General features: G+C 42.5%; 1 long non-coding RNA gene across 1 annotated transcript; it reads left to right on the top strand.

Annotated features, from left to right (window-relative positions):
• The first annotated feature begins 1151 nt into the window (after positions 1–1151).
• Positions 1152–6215, top strand: LOC142749866 (uncharacterized). The gene is made up of 3 exons (XR_012882490.1): positions 1152–1614; positions 2909–3055; positions 5628–6215. It is a non-coding gene; the product is annotated as an uncharacterized LOC142749866 (long non-coding RNA).
• Positions 6216–6453: the final 238 nt, after the last annotated feature.

Raw genomic sequence — 6453 nt, 5'->3', positions numbered from 1 at the left:
GTTAACCGTGTTAGTCTTTACAAATGGTCCCTTAGTGTTTTCCAGTTCCCAGTGTTCTCGTTCCTGCTACCTGTACCCTGTATCCCTTGCTACCTTGTTCCTGTGCCGTAGAGAGTTGGAGTCGTGTTGTGTCGTATGCTACGCCTGCTGTATTTCACCACGCCTGGTGTCTGCCTGCTGCCAAGGTCCCATCCGAGCCTGCCATCGCTATGGTCTGTATTGCCACAGGTACCCTTATTTGAACTATTGGCTTTGCCTTGGTATCCTGTTTGGCCATCTGCTATCCCGCTATGGCGGTAGGGCCCAGTGGGTCCACAAACCGATTTTGACAATTATGATACTATATATATAGTGTTACATACACTATATATATATATATATACTTCATTATAATTTCAAAATATTACAAATTACATTTACCTGTGACTACCGGTTATTGTATTTTATTTTTCCCCCTTTTCTATGACATTTCATTTTATTGTCATCGGAAATGGGGAAATAAGGTGAGTGATGGCCGGCTATTAAGGGGTGAAGGAGGCCGGATTTTTTATTTTTTTTTCATACAGAATGTATTCATAACATTTCCTATGTGTTGCATTAGGATGTGTCTGACCGTACCAGACACACCCCATGCCCAGGTAAGAAGGTAAGCACCTTTACATAAAAATGTCTATGTTTGGCATTAGGATGTGCCTGATCATATCATGCGCACCTCATGCCTAGAATAGGAGAATATTATGATACTATATATATAGTTTTACACTATATATATATATGTACTTCATTAAAATGTCAAAATTCTATTTACCGGTTAAGACCGGTGACTGTAATTTTATTTTCCCCCTCTTCTATGATATTTATTTTATTGTCATCGACGATTGGGGAAATAAGGAGAGTGATGGCCGGCTATTAAGGGGTGGAGGAGGCCGGATTTTTTCTTTTTTTATTTACATACAAAATGTATTTTTAAAAATTCTGATATGTGGCATTAGGATATGCCTGGCCCTACCAGGCACACCTCATGCTTAGATGAGAAGAATATTATGATTCTTTATATATATATATATATATACTGTTACACTATATATATATATATATATATATATATATATATATATATTCTTGCCTAGAGTAGAAGAACATTATTATAACAACCGCGGTCACAGACCGCAGACTCCTATAATCCTACAGACGTCTCCCTCGCCAGAGATGCCAGCACATGCGGCCATCCTGTTCTGCAGTGACCACTAGGGTGCGCACTCTAGCTCATTCCTGGCCTTAATGGGCCAGAGCACACACATGTTTTAGATTGACTGATTGCTCCCATCATCACCCTGGACTATAAGTAGGGCTCTGCCCCTTCCTTCATTGCCTGAGCTTTGTTGTGTTAACCGTGTTAGTCTTTACAAATGGTCCCTTAGTGTTTTCCAGTTCCCAGTGTTCCCGTTCCTGCTACCTGTACCCTGTATCCCTTGCTACCTTGTTCCTGTGCCGTAGAGAGTTGGAGTCGTGTTGTGTCGTATGCTACGCCTGCTGTATTTCACCACGCCTGGTGTCTGCCTGCTGCCAAGGTCCCATCCGAGCCTGCCATCGCTACGGTCTGTATTGCCACAGGTACCCTTATTTGAATTATTGGCTTTGCCTTGGTATCCTGTTTGGCCATCTGCTATCCCGCTATGGTGGTATGACCCAGTGGGTCCACAAACCGATTTTGACAATTATGATACTATATATATATATATATATATATATATATATATAGTGTTACATACACTATATATATATATATACTTCATTATAATTTCAAAATATTACAAATTACATTTACCTGTGACTACCGGTTATTGTATTTTATTTTTCCCCCTCTTCTATGACATCTTAATTTATTGTCATCGGTGATGGGGAAAATGGTGTGATGGCCTGCTGTTAAGGGGTGAAGGAGGACAGATTTTTTTCTTTTTTTTACATGCGGAATGTAATAATAACATTTTCAATATGTGGCATTACGATGTGTCTGGCCACAGACACACCTCATGCCTAGGTGAGGCGGTAAGCACCTTTACATAAAAATGTCTATGTTTGGGATTAGGTTATGCCTGATCATATCATGCACACCACATGCCTAGAATAGAAGAATATTATGATACTATATATATGGTGTTACACTATACTATACATACTTCAATAGAAATAGAAAATACTACAAATTACATCTACCGGTGACTAACCAAAAAATAGAGACCAGAAGCAGCACTCAAATAGCAAAAAATATGAATTTATTTACCCAGCAAAGCAACGTTTCACTTCCTCCATGGAAGCATTTCCAGTGATTGTAATTTTGTTTTTCCCCCGCTTTTTTTTTATTGTAATCGGCGGATGGGGAAATAAGGTGAGTGATGGCTGGCTAATAAAGGGTGGAGGAGGGTGGATTTTATTTTTATTTTTTTACATGGAGAATACATTCATAAAATGTCCCATGCCCATGTAAGAAGGTAAGCATTTTTACATAAAAATTTCTATGTCTGGCATTAGGTTATGCATGATCATATCATGCGCACCACATGCCTAGAAAAGGATATTATAATACTACACTCCCCAACATTGAAATTGCAACACAAAGAAGGGTAAGCCGTAAGGTTATGCAAATCAAGGCAGTAGCAGGTGTCGCTAACATCTGCAAATTATCACATTTTTAAGCACCTAGCTCCAATCTGTGGCATGTGGGAGGGACATAAAAACCAGATTGAAAGCAAAGTTTTTTAGCCACGTGAAACCTCAAAAATCAGATCAAGTGCTGTGGGATGATTGTGCGATGCCTCCTGTTCCTCGACGTGGCAGTTATCACCACTTGTCACAAACTGTGAGGGACAAAATCCTTGAACTGAGAGACCTTGCTTTATTACTCCAGCAGATCGCTACCTGCCAAGGTTTAGATGTAAGCACTGTTCCACATTCCTTGTCCCGGAGGTTGGGAGACCAACAATGAACATTAATGACAGAGAGAGGTTCGGGGAGGCGAGAATCTGCACGGACGGATCGTCTGTTTGGAAGAATGGTGCGTAGTAATCCATTCTGTACTGCAAATGCAATTGGACGTCACATCCCAAGCCTAGGGTAGCAACCAGTGTCGTGCAAACCATCAGTAGGCATTTGCCCGATATTGGGCTACGAGCCAGACGTCCAGTTACAGGTGTTCCATTTACTCCAAGCCACTGCTCTTAAAGGCTATCGTGGTGTACAGCAAGACCGTAATGTAGGTTAGAATTCAGGCCTATCCTCTTCAGCGATGAGTCTCGCTTTTATTTCGAACGTGGTGGCATGTTTAGGCCCGGCAGGCTGCTCACAGTAGCACAAGCAACATGCATTGCCCTGTTGAAAAACGGCTTCTGGGACACTTTGGAGAAATGGATGTACCATTGGTTCCAATACCAAATCAATGTAACACTGAGCTGTTAGTGTACCTGAAAGGAGGGGTCTGGCTGCTGTTCATTATATCACCCCTCATGGTCTCCACACCAATCTCTGGCTATCATTGCACCTTAGACAAATGCGTGACTCATCGCAGAAGAGGATAGACCTCCATTCCAGCCTTCATTGCCGTCTTGCTGTGGTCAATAGAACACCTGCAGCTGGACGTCTGGCTCGTAGCCAAATGTTGTGCAAACGCGTTCTGACAGTTTGTGTTGACGCTAGATGCCACCCCAGGCTTGGGATGTGACGTTCAATCGAACAGCAACATGCCATAGTCACTTTAAGAAATGCAGGGCATAGTCAACAGGAAATTGCTCACCTGGAGAAGGTTTCCCTTGGTGACGTGCAATGTACCCTAAAAGACATGAGCTGAAAACATGTACGCAATCAACCACGGCTTGGACAACCTCCAGTGACCACAGCACATGAGGACAAATTTCTCAGAGTGTGTTCCAAACGGGACAGATTCAAAACAGCTCGTCAGATCAGTGCTACTCTGATGGAAACGAGGCAAAAAAGTGTGTCAATCGGGACTGTCAAATGCCGCCTTGTATCCAGTGGCTTGAAGGGATGTGTTGCAACCTGAAAACCGTTAATAAAAAGAAAAGGATATTGTGGGCTTAAAAGCACAGGAGCTAGACCATTAGTCAGTGGAAGAAGGTTCTTGTCATAGATGAATAAAAATTTGAGGTGTTTGGGTCGAAGGGGCGAAAGTTTGTTGGTCGTATGACAGGTGAGAGCATGCTTTGGGCTGGCATTCAGCCCACAGTCAAGCATGGAGGAGGTTCCATTATGATCTGGGAATGTTTCAGAAGTGGTGAGGTTGGTGACTTTCTAAAAGCTGAAGGAATCATCAACTCTAGGTGAAACAACAACATCCTGGCACCCATCTTATAAGTTGTGGATTCACACTGCAGCAAAATAACGACCCAAAACATACTTCCTAAATGTGCAAAAAGTATATTCAGTCAACAGACTGACAAGTGCTGGGTGCACTGGGGCACAGTCATGCTGGAACAGAAAATGACCTTCCCCAAACTGTTCCCACAAAGTTGGAAGCTCCAATTTTCTAAAATGTCTTGGTATGCTGAAGCATTAAGACTTCCCTACAAACAGTACCCTGTATGTAACGTAATAAAAAGGATAATGGAGGATCTGACTTGCTGGGATCTGATAGTTTTCTTTTAAAATGTTTTTATATATTACACTCCAGAGTAAGGGTAGAATCATTTAAAGGAGGATCAGAGGTGAGGGAGGTAAAAAGAGAGATAAGACACAAGGATCCATGCAGGGGCGTAGCTATAGGGGGTGCAGAGGTAGCAGTCGCACCTGGAGCCTGAGAGGGCCAAAATGCCCCTCAGCCGCATACGAAGACACCGGTATTATAAATGATATATGGAAGATGGAGTCCTGTTATAGATTTTGCATTGGGGCCCAGGAGCTTTATGTTACACCTCTGGATCCAAGATACAGTGGGCCCTTTACCAAAACTCACCTCTATGTGTATTTTAACCTCTTGACGACTAATAATGAGTAAGTTTGTCATGAGTGGCAAGCAGTAGACGCATTTTGAAGAGCATACCGGTCATGCTTAATTTCTTTAACTCTTGGACAACCCATTAAATCACTTCACTGCCCTGGACTACAGGGGATGCTATCATTAACTCCTTCACAGCCCTAGACCACCAGGGATTGTATTATTAACCCCTTTACTGTTTTAACTAAAATAGAATAAAAGAGACACGGCGCCACATAGTGAAAATAAAAGCGAGGTACAACATGAGAGCAAACTTGGTGATAAGAGTATGCTCACCTTGGATTGTAGACAATGGTAGGTGTCACAAAAGTAATGAAGCTGCTGCCAGGTCCATGCACAAAGCAAACAAAATTTGTTGTCGAATTAAACTTGATAGAGTGAAAAAAGGACCACCGGCGCTGCTAGTATGAACAACGTGGAGGCTTAGACAGGCATCAAAGGAAAGGTATTTAATAGTCAGAGGCTACGCGTTTCAACACCGAACCGGTGTCTTCATCAGGCCGATGTCTAAGCCTCCACATTGTTCATACTAGCAGTGCCGGTGGTCCTTTTTTCACTCTATCAACTTTACTGTTTTAGACCACCATAAATGTTACCATTAATCCCTTCACTGCCCTAGATCACAAGGAATGTTTTTAAATATGAGAAGATCATGTTAAGTGGAGTTATCAAACCGGAGTTAAAAAGAGGAGCTAAAGTCCCTGTAAGTACTCTTCTTTTCTTTTACTTTTTCAATTGTTCACTGTTTTCTTTGTAACTGAGATAATGGATAGCAAGATTGGAGGTTTTCTTCAGTGCACCGTTTGCCATATGTTTGTTCCAGGGTGAATACCTCTGTGGCAGATGTGAGTATGTTGTTCACCTGGAAGCTCGCATTAGAGATCTTTGAGGAGCAAAATGCAACACTGAGGGCGATAGACAATCTTGAGCAGAGCATGCTGCTCACTGAGCAGGCAGTTAGTGGGGTAGACCTGGAGGTTGAAGACATGGGTCAGCAGGATCAGGCAAGCATCTGAGTTAATGTAGTTAGTGGAAGTAGAAAGGGGTCCAAGTAAAGGAAGGTCAATCCTGTTTCTGATATTCCAAGCAAAATTGCCAAGTTGGGTGATGATGCGAGGGTATCGGTCTCAGAAATGGCAGCCCTAGTGGATACTGATCTCCCTAACAGCCGGGAGAACAGCCCAGCTAGTAGTCGGCGGGATGGCAATGCAGGTAAAGCAAGAAAATTGGTAAGAAGGAGAAAGGAATGGATCCAGCGCTGAGACCAGGTAAGTTAGTTTAAAAATGGAAACTTCTTCCAAGATTTATTATTGCGAATAACAATAACAAGGAAGCCATGACTAAGGACGCAGATCGCGTCTGAAACGCGTAGGCACCCGCCAATTCCCTTCAACTAGCCACCGTATCCAGAAGGAACACTGCTTGTCTACCTTTTAACTCACTCC

This window comes from Rhinoderma darwinii, chromosome 3 (assembly GCF_050947455.1).
Source record: "Rhinoderma darwinii isolate aRhiDar2 chromosome 3, aRhiDar2.hap1, whole genome shotgun sequence".
NCBI classification, from domain to species: Eukaryota; Metazoa; Chordata; class Amphibia; order Anura; family Rhinodermatidae; genus Rhinoderma; species Rhinoderma darwinii.
This window is presented reverse-complemented; position numbering and strand designations above follow the sequence as displayed.